At 41.6% G+C, this 10,839-nt stretch overlaps 1 non-coding gene across 1 annotated transcript; it reads left to right on the plus strand.

Moving 5' to 3' along the window:
* Positions 1-4,598: 4,598 nt before the first annotated feature.
* On the plus strand, positions 4,599-4,706 carry LOC112718980 (small nucleolar RNA R71). The gene has a single exon (XR_003161305.1). It is a non-coding gene; the product is annotated as a small nucleolar RNA R71 (small nucleolar RNA).
* Positions 4,707-10,839: the final 6,133 nt, after the last annotated feature.

Below are 10,839 nucleotides of genomic sequence, written 5' to 3' on the forward strand. Positions count from 1 at the left end.
CCAAAGGCTATGCTGCAGCATTTGACACCCAACCTCTAAAAGAATAATAAGCTTGTTAAAGCATTATAAGCCAAGAAGAGTTAGCAAGGGAGTAATCAAAAGGTGAGTCTTATAACAGCAAGTTTAGCATACCTTTGATGCAAAATGTGTATTATGCAGCAGCAACAATAAATGAGTTATCATTGTCTGCATAAATGCCCCATAGATCAAGTTCTGCTATCTGCATAATAAGGATATATACTCTTTTCTTATTCATTCCATTTTCTCTTAGTTTTGATGCTTGCTTGGGGACAAGCAAGGTTTAAGTTTGGTGTTGTGATGACAAGTCATCATATACCCATTTTTCAAGCTAATTTCACTTGTTTTGTTAGCATTTATGCACTTTCTTGCATCCTAAGAAAGTGATTTGGAGTGAAAATGCATAACTTCTCTAAATCAAGCAACCACCATGAAATTAATGTTAATCCATGAGGTTTAAGCTCATTTTAATTGAATTTTAATTGATTTATAAGCCTCTTGAATTTAGTGATACTTTGAGTGGTTGTTTGGTTTATTGTAGGTAAAGAAAAGAAAAGAAAATGAAAAGCGTGGCCTAAGAAGCGTAACACAAGAAAAGGAAAGCGTGGCCAAAGAGGAGAGAAGCGTGCCGCAACTAATGGGGGAAGCAACATTGCCCTCCACAAGGGCAGAATGCCCTCTAGGAGAGCAACATAGGTGACCAAGCAAGAATAGGCAACTCTGCCCTGCCCACTACAAGGGCAGAGCACAAAATGGTGCCTTGGGACCAAGAGAAAGCAAACTCTGCCCTGCCCTTGTGGAGGGCAGAATCGGGCACTTCAAGGAAAGAAATCAAGAAAAAAAGGTCACCCATGCATGCCACAAGGTTCGAACAAAGAACCATGAGGAAGCCAAGCTCTAAGACCAACTACCGTGCCAAGAAGCCAAGAAAAATGTAGCGTGTTTGCCTCTTCCCAGTTTCGAACACGGGCCATGAAGGAAAGGACCCTGCCCTGCCCTTGGCGCGGGCAGGGCAGCAATTGGACTGGCGCACCACACACAAAATTCTGGCGCACCAACCGTGTGCACCAACGTCCCCTGGCAGCACCAATCGTGCGCACCAACATTCCCTGGCGCACCAAACCGTTCCTGCTTTGCCCTTGGCGTTGGCAGGGCAACGTTTTCCTTCCCTGGCGCACCAATTTTCCTCCTGGCGCACCAATTTCCTCCTCTGGCAGCACCAACGCACGCACGCCTCGTCCCTGGCGCACCAAACCGTTCCTGCCCTGCCCTTGGCGCGGGCAGGGCAGCCTCTGGCGCACCAAACTCGTGCCAGACTCGCACCAGACTCGCACCACACGCACCATGGCCGCACCAATTGCTAGCACCAAGCATCAATTTTCTGCCCTGCCCTCCACAAGGGCAGGGCAGCCTCCTGGGAGTGACTTTTTGGGCCAAAATTCAAATTAAAAATTTATTTGAATTCATTTCTTCACCAATTCAAAAGCCCATCCAAATCCCATTATCCAAGAATAGAAAGTGTATAAATAGGAGTTAGTTTGATGTAATTAGGACCTTTACTTTGAGCTTTGAATTCTTACTTTTATTTTGGAGCTTTTGAATTTCATTTTCTTGGAGCTTTCTTGAGAGACTTGTCCGAGCACTAAGAGGATCAAGGGAGAATTGATTGATCTCCTTCCTCATTTCCTTTGGGCAATTCTACTCCTCTTTTTCTGAGTTTTGGGTGTGTGAAATTGGGGAAATTCTGTCCCAATTCCTATTCAAGCTCTTTGCACTTTGTTTTCTGCATAATTCAATTCCAATTCTGCTCTTCTATTACATCTTCTTTAATTTTCTGTCAATTGCTTAGTTAATTCAGATCTGGGAAGGAAATTGGGTTTTAGGCTCTGTTACCTAAGCCCTTGGGATCCTGAGATCACAATTCACTTGGGTTCTTCTGTGAACCTCTGCTACATTTTATTTTCTTTCTGTTTGAATGTTATTTGCTTCTGATTTAAATTCTGCTCAATCAATTGCTGCAGTTTACTTCTTCTTTGTTTAGATCTTGCAATCCCATTCCTCAATTCCCTTTTATATTCAAGCCATTTATCTTTCTTGTCCTTTAAGTTACTGCAATTTAAGTTTCTTGCACTTTAAGTTTCAGTCATTTACTTTCTTGTTCTTTAAGTTTCTGCAATTTTACTTTTCTGTTCTTTATTTTACTGCATTTCTCCCTTCCCCCTTTACATTTACTGTCATTTACTTCTTGTTAAACACAAATCACTCAACCAAAACTTGATTCGCTTGACTAAATCACCCACTAAACTAAAATTGCTCAATCCTTCAATCCCTGTGGGATCGACCTCACTCATGTGAGTTATTATTACTTGATGCGACCCGGTACACTTGCCGGTGAGTTTTGTGTTGGATCGTTTTCCACACATCAGGGTCCTGTGGGGTCCACAGATCCTGTGGTGTCAAGGAAAAGTCATCCCTGCACCAAATGGCATCAAAATTCACGTTTTGAGCCAATTCTGGCGTTAAACACCGGGCTGGTGCCCATTCCTGGCGTTTAACGCCAGGTTCTTGCCCTTTCCTGGCGTTTAACGCCAGTCTGGTGCCCCTTTCTGGCGTTAAACGCCCAGAATGGTGCCAGACTGGGCGTTAAACGCCCAACTGCTAGGCTTACTGGCGTTTAAACGCCAGCAGCATCTTCCTCCAGGGTGTGCTGTTTTTCTTCCTGTTTTTCATTCTGTTTTTGCTTTTTTTCATTGTTTTTGTGACTTCTTATGATCATCAACCTACAAAAAAAATAAAATAACAAAGAAAATAGTTAACTATAAAACATTGGGTTGCCTCCCAACAAGCGCTTCTTTAATGTCAGTAGCTTGACATAGGACTCTCATGGAGCCTCAGAAATGCTCAGAACCGTGTTGGAACCTCCCAACACCAAACTTAGAGTTTGAATGTGGGGGTTCAACACCAAACTTAGAGTTTGGTTGTGGCCTCCCAACACCAAACTTAGAGTTTGACTGCGGGGGCTCTGTTTGGCTCTGTTTTGAGAGAAGCTCTTCATGCTTCCTCTCCATGATGACAGAGGGATATCCTTGGGCCTTAAACACCCAGGATTCTTCATTCACTTGAATGATCAACTCTCCTCTATCAACATCAATCACAGCCTTTGCTGTGGCTAGGAAGGGTCTGCCAAGGATGATGGATTCATCCATGCACTTCCCAGTCTCTAGGACTATGAAATCAGTAGGGATGTAATGGTCTTCAACTTTGACCAGAACATCCTCTACAAGTCCATAGGCTTGTTTTCTTGAGTTGTCTGCCATCTCTAGTGAGATTTTTGCAGCTTGCACCTCAAAGATCCCTAATTTCTCCATTACAAAGAGGGGCATGAGGTTTACACTTGACCCTAAGTCACACAAGGCCTTCTTGAAGGTCATGGTGCCTATGGTACAAGGTATAGAAAACTTCCCAGGATCCTGCCTCTTTTGAGGCAGTTTCTGCCTAGACAAGTCATCCAGTTCTTTGGTGAGCAAAGGGGGTTCATCCTCCCAATTCTCATTTCCAAATAACTTGTCATTCAGCTTCATGATTGCTCCAAGGTATTTAGCAACTTGCTCCTCAGTGACATACTCATCCTCTTCAGAGGAAGAATACTCATCAGAGCTCATGAATGGCAGAAGTAAGTCCAATGGAATCTCTATGGTCTCATCTTGAGCCTCAGATTCCCATGGTTCCTCATTGGGGAACTCATTGGAGGCCAGTGGACGCCCAGTGAGGCCTTCCTCAGTGGCGTTCACTGCCTCTTCTCCCTCCCAGGATTTGGCCAAGTTGATGGCTTTGCACTCTCCTTTTGGATTTTCTTCTGTATTGCTTGGGAGAGTACTTGGAGGGAGTTCAGTAATTTTCTTGCTCAGCTGACCCACTTGTCCTTCTAAGTTTCTAATGGAAGACCTAGTTTCAGTCATGAAACTTTGAGTGGTTTTGATTAGATCAGAGACCATGGTTGCTAAGTCAGAGGTATTCTGCTTAGAGCTCTCTGTCTGTTGCTGAGAAGATGATGGAAAAGGCTTGCTATTGCTAAACCTGTTCCTTCCACCATTATTGTTATTGAAACCTTGTTGAGGTCTCTATTGATCCTTCCATGAAATATTTGGATGATTCCTCCATGAAGGATTGTAGGTGTTTCCATAGGGTTCTCCCATGTAATTCACCTCTTCTATTGAAGGGTTCTCAGGATCATAAGCTTCTTCCTCAGATGAAGCTTCCTTAGTACTGCTTGGTGCATTTTGCATTCCAGACAGACTTTGAGAAATCAAATTGACGTGTTGAGTCAATATTTTGTTCTGAGCCAATATGGCATTCAGAGTGTCAATCTCAAGAACTCCTTTCTTCTGACTAGTCCCATTGTTCACAGAACTTCTTTCAGAAGTGTACATGAATTGGTTATTTGCAACCATTTCAATCAGTTCTTGAGCTTCAGTAGGCGTCTTCTTCAGATGAAGAGATCCTCCAGAAGAGCTATCCAAAGACATCTTGGACAATTCAGAGAGACCATCATAGAAAATACCTATGATGCTCCATTCAGAAAGCATATCAGTGGGACACTTTCTGATCAATTGTTTGTATCTTTCCCAAGCTTCATAGAGGGATTCTCCTTCCTTCTGTCTGAAGGTTTGGACTTCCACTCTAAGCTTACTCAATTTTTGAGGTGGAAAGAACTTTGCCAAGAAGGCATTGACTAGCTTTTCCCAAGAGTCCAGGCTTTCTTTAGGTTGAGAGTCCAACCATGTTCTAGCTCTGTCTCTTACAGCAAAGGGGAATAGCATCTGTCTATAGACCTCAGGGTCAACCCCATTAGTCTTGACAGTGTCACAGATTTGCAAGAACTCAGCTAAAAACTGATGAGGATCTTCCAATGGAAGTCCATGGAACTTGCAATTCTGTTGCATTAGAGAAACTAATTGAGGCTTAAGCTCAAAGTTGTTTGCTCCAATGGCAGGGATAGAGATGCTTCTCCCATAGAAGTCGGGAGTAGGTGCAGTAAAGTCACCCAGCACCTTCCTTGCATTGTTGGCATTGTTGTTGTTTTCGGCTGCCATGAGTTCTTCTTCCTTGAAGAATTCGTTCAGGTTCTCTAAAGAGAGTTGTGCTTTGGCTTCTCTTAGCTTTCTCTTCAAGGTCCTTTCAGGTTCAGGATCAGCCTCAACAAGAATGCCTTTGTCTTTGCTCCTGCTCATAAGAAAGAGAAGGAAACAAGAAAATGTGGAATCCTCTATGTCACAGTATAGAGATTCCTTTAGGTGTCAGAGGAAAAGAAGAGTAGAAGACAGAAGTGGAAAATTCGAACTTATCAAAGGAGATGGAGTTCGAATTTTGCATTAAGGGATAGTGTTAGTCCATAAATAGAAGGATGTGAGAAGGAGGGAAGTAATTTTCGAAAATTAAGTGGGAAATTTGAAAACATTTTTGAAAAACATTACTTAATTTTCGAAAATGAAAATGGAAAAGAAATCAAGTGATTTTTGAAAAAGATTTTGAAGTTAGAAATCAAAAAGATTTGATTGAAAGCTATTTTGAAAAAGATGTGGTTAAGAAGATATAATTGATAAAAAAAAATGTGATTGAGAAAATATAATTTGAAAAACATTTTAAAAAAAGATTTGATTTGAAAATTAAAAACTTGACTAACAAGAAAAGATATGATTCAAACATTAAACCTTTCTCAACAGAAAAGGCAACATACTTGAAATGTTGAATCAAATCATTGATTGATAGTAAGTATCTTTAAAAATGGAAAGAAATTGGTTTTGAAAAAGATTTGATTGGAAAATTGATTTGAAAAAGATTTGATTTTGAAAAGATTTTGAAAACTTAGAAAAAAAATTTGATTTGAAAACAAAATCTTCCTTCTAGCCATCCTGGCGTTAAACGCCCAGAATGGTATCCATTCTGGCGTTTAACGCCCAAAATGCTACCCTTTTGGGCGTTAAACGCCCAACCAGGTACCCTGGCTGGCGTTTAAACGCCAGTCTGTCCTTCTTCACTGGGCGTTTTGAACGCCCAGCTTTTTCTGTGCAATTCCTCTGCTGTATGTTCTGAATCTTCAATTCTCTGTATTATTGACTTGAAAAGACACAATTTAAAAATATTTTTGGATTTTTAATAATAAGGACAAACCAAAATGCAACAAGAATCAAATAACAATGCATGCAAGACACCAAACTTAGCAGTTTGTATACTACTGACACTAACAAAATGAAAATGCATATGAGACACACAAAACAATCAAGTCAAATTGAATTCAAAGATCAGAGCAAGTAAATCATCAAGAACATCTTGAAGATCACTTAGACATATGAATGCATGCAATTGACACCAAACTTATGATGAGACACTAGACTCAAACAAGAAATATTTTTGGATTTTATGATTTTTTTGAATTTTTTTTGTGTTTTTCAAAAATTAAGTGGAAAAAGTATCAAAATTCTTAATGAGAATTCCAAGAATCAGTGCAATGCTAGTCTAAGACTCCGGTCCAGGAATTAGACATGGCTTCACAGCCAGCCAAGCTTTCAAAGAAAGCTTCGGTCCAAAACACTAGACATGGCCAGAGGCCAGCCAAGCCTTAGCAGATCACTGCTCCAAAAGCAAGATTGATAAAAAATCAACAAGCTCTTGTGGTGATAAGTTGAAACCTCGGTCCAATGAGATTAGACATGGCTTTTCAGCCAGCCAGATTTCAACAAATCATCATGAAACTCTAGAATTCATCTTCAAGAATTTCGAAAAAAATAAATACCTAATCTAAGCAACAAGATGAACCGTCAGTTGTCCAAACTTAAACAATCCCTGGCAATAACGCCAAAAACTTGGTGTTATTGCCGGATCTTGGCACTGATGTTACCAAAAGCTTGCTCAAAACTTGAACAATCCCCGGCAACGGCGCCAAAAACTTGGTGCGCGAAATTGTGAACAATACTTTTTCACAACTCTCATAATCCCCGGTAATGGCTCCAAAAACTTGGTAGCTCAATACCATGGCATTACACAACTTCGCACAACTAACCAGCAAGTGCACTGGGTCGTCCAAGTAATAAACCTTACGCGAGTAAGGGTCGATCCCACGGAGATTGTTAGTATTGAAGCAAGCTATGGTCATCTTGTAAATCTTAGTCAGGCAAACTCAAATGTATAATGGTGATGAACGAAAATAACATAGAGATAAAGATAGAGATACTTATGTAATTCATTGGTAGGAACTTCAGATAAGCGCATGAAGATGCCTTCCCTTCCGTCTCTCTGCTTTCCTACTGTCTTCATCCAATCCTTCTTACTCCTTTCCATGGCAAGCTTAAGCAAGGGTTTCACCGTTGTCAGTGGCTACCTCCCATCCTCTCAGTGAAAGCGATTGCATATGCTCTGTCACAGCATACGGAATTCATCTGTCGGTTCTCAATCAGGCCGGAATAGAATCCAGTGATTCTTTTGCGTCTGTCACTAACGCCCCGCCCTCAGGAGTTTGAAGCACGTCACAGTCATTCAGTCATTGAATCCTACTCAGAATACCACAGACAAGGTTAGACCTTCCGGATTCTCTTGAATGCCGCCATCCGTTCTCGCCTATACCACGAAGACTCTGATCTCACGGAATGGTTGGCTCGTTTGTCAGGCGAGCACTCGGTTGTCAGGAGATCAACCATGCATCGTGCAATCAGGAATCCAAGAGATATTCACTATGGCCTTAGTTGCTTGTAGAACAAGAGTGGTTGTCAGTCACTTTGTTCATGGGTGAGAATGGTGATGAGTGTCAATCATCACCTTCATCAAGTTGAAGAACAAGTGATATCTTGGATAAAGAACAAGCGGAATTGAATGGAAGAACAATAGTAATTGCATTAATACTCGAGGTACAGCAGAGCTCCACACCTTAATCTATGGTGTGTAGAAACTCCACCGTTGAAAATACATAAGCATAAGGTCTAGGCATGGCCGAATGGCCAGCCTCCCAATGATCTAAGAACTAAAATGTCCAAAGATGATCTAGAGATCTCAAGTGATCAAAAGATTTCTAATACAATAGTCAAAGGTCTTACTTATAGAAAACTAGTAGCCTAAGGTGTACAGAAATGAGTAAATGACATAAAAATCCTCTTCAGGGCCCACTTGGTGTGTGCTTGGGCTGAGCAATGAAGCATTTTTCGTGCAGAGACTCTTCTTGGAGTTAAACGCCAGCTTTAGTGCCAGTTTGGGCGTTTAACTCCCATTTGGGTGCCAGTTCCAGCGTTTAACGCTGGGATTTCTTGAGGTGACTTTGAGCGCCGGTTTGGGCCATCAAATCTTGGGCAAAGTATGGACTATCATATATTGCCGGAAAGCCCAGGATGTCTACGTTTCAACTCCGTTGAGAGCGCGCCAATTGGGCTTCTGTAGCTCCAGAAAATCCACTTCGAGTGCAGGGAGGTCAGAATCCAACAGCATCTGCAGTCCTTTTTGGTCTCAGAATCAGATTTTTGCTCAGGTCCCTCAATTTCAGCCAGAAAATACCTGAAATCACAGAAAAACACACAAACTCATAGTAAAGTCCAGAAAAGTGAATTTTAACTAAAAACTAATAAAAATATACTAAAATCTAACTAGATCATACTAAAAACATACTAAAAACAATGCCAAAAAGTATACAAATTATCCGCTCATCAGTACTCTTATCAAGGAGGAGGAAGCCACAACCAAGGAAGTGGATACAATAATCAAAATTGGAGAGACAACCATCAACAAGGGAATAGGGACAACAACAACAATAATGGAGGAGGTCAAAGATGGGGTAACAATTCACAAAACTTCTCACAAAACCGACCATACAACTCACAAAATCAACCATACAACCAACAAAACCCACAAAGAAACTACCAAACATATCAACCACCACATCAAAGACCACCACCCAACCAATCACAAGCTCCTCAACTCACATATGCAACCACCCCCTCTAACCAAGACGAAACACTCCGGACCATTATTCAAGGCCAAAAGGAACTACAAACCACACTTGCTTCCGGCCTCACCGGCCTCACCTCTACACTACAAGCTCTTCTTGCACGCATGGATACACCATCAACGTCCACTCCTCAACCCCCAATCCAAAGCGTCATTCCCTCTCAACCTCAACCAAATCCAAAGGGAGGCATCAATGCCATCACCCTTAGATCCGGTACGCAACTAAAAGGGAAGGAAGCAAAGGATTCAAGCCCTATCACAACCGCTCAAGAAGAGAAGAGAGTAAATATAGAAGAAGTAGTGGAAGAAGAGACACCACAAGCCATAATTGAGGATGAGATCCAACCAACAAGAGAGACAACCAAGGCCAAAAGGACCTTGGAAGAGGAAGTTGCTCAACCACTCCCATTCCCAACACTTGCAAAGAAAGCTAAAAAGCGCATAGAATTTGACCCCAAAATGGTGGAAGTATTCAAGAAAGTTGAGGTAACCATCCCCCTCCTCGATGCTATCCATCAAGTTCCTAGATATGCTAAATTTCTCAAAGACTTATGCATACATAAGGACAGAATTCTTGAATTGGAAACCATTCCATTGGGGAGTACTATTTCCGCTTTAATGGGAACACTACCCAAGAAGTGTGATGATCCGGGTCCTTGTATGGTTACTTGCACAATCAATGGAGTTCACTTCAAAGATTGCATGTGTGACCTTGGAGCATGTGTTAGCATCATGCCACTATCCGTCTACCGGTTATTGAACTTGCCACAACTAAAAAGGTCAACGGCAAGATTTGTCTTAGCGGACAAGAGCATAATAACCGTAGCGGGCATTGCGGAAGATGTATTGGTGAACATAAAAGGGTTGATATTCCCCATTGACTTCTATGTCCTTGAAATGCCATCAAGCGAAACCGAGAGAGCATCGTCTATCCTACTTGGAAGACCATTCTTGAGAACTTCTAGATTTAAACTTGATGCTTACTCGGGGAATTACTCATTTGAAATAGATGGGAGAATTGTAAGCTTTAGCCTAGAGGAAGCAATGAGGCATCCACCGGAGAACCACTCTTTGTTTCAGTGTGACCCAATCGACAACATAGTGGCCGAAGTGCATTTAGCAAAGTTAGATGAGAAGCATATGGGTGAAGAAGCAAATGAAAAGTCAAGCGAACTAAACACCACACATCATGCAACTCATCCGGAAACTCAAACTTCCAAGAAAAACAAAAAGATGGAATTGAAGCCACTACCACCTCATTTAAGGTACTCATACCTTGATGAAGCCCAAGAGCTACCCGTGATAATTGCCCAAGAGCTAACCCCTCAACAAGAAGAGAAATTGCTGAATGTCTTGAGAAAAAACAAAAGGGCAATTGGGTGGAGTTTGGCGGATCTAGTGGGAATAAGCCCCAAAGTATGCGAGCACCGCATATTCCTTGAAGAAGGAGCAAGACCGGTCCGGCAACCTCAAAGGAGACTCAATCCTACCATCCTTGAGGTAGTAAAGAAAGAAGTCACTAAGCTACTTGAAGCAGACATCATCTATCCTATCTCGGATAGCGAATGGGTAAGCCCGGTCCAAGTAGTGCCCAAAAAGTCCGGAGTGACAACAATCAAAAATGAAAGTGGTGAACTCATAGCAACAAGAGTGCAAAATTCTTGGAGAGTATGCATAGATTACCGGAGATTGAATGCGGCCACAAGAAAAGATCATTTTCCACTACCATTTATTGATCAAATGCTTGATCGATTAGCCGGTAAATCATATTATTGTTTTCTTGATGGCTACTCCGGATACTTCCAAATCCATATTGCTCTAGAAGACCAAGAA

Source organism: Arachis hypogaea, chromosome 10, assembly GCF_003086295.3.
Source record: "Arachis hypogaea cultivar Tifrunner chromosome 10, arahy.Tifrunner.gnm2.J5K5, whole genome shotgun sequence".
Classification (NCBI taxonomy): domain Eukaryota; kingdom Viridiplantae; phylum Streptophyta; class Magnoliopsida; order Fabales; family Fabaceae; genus Arachis; species Arachis hypogaea.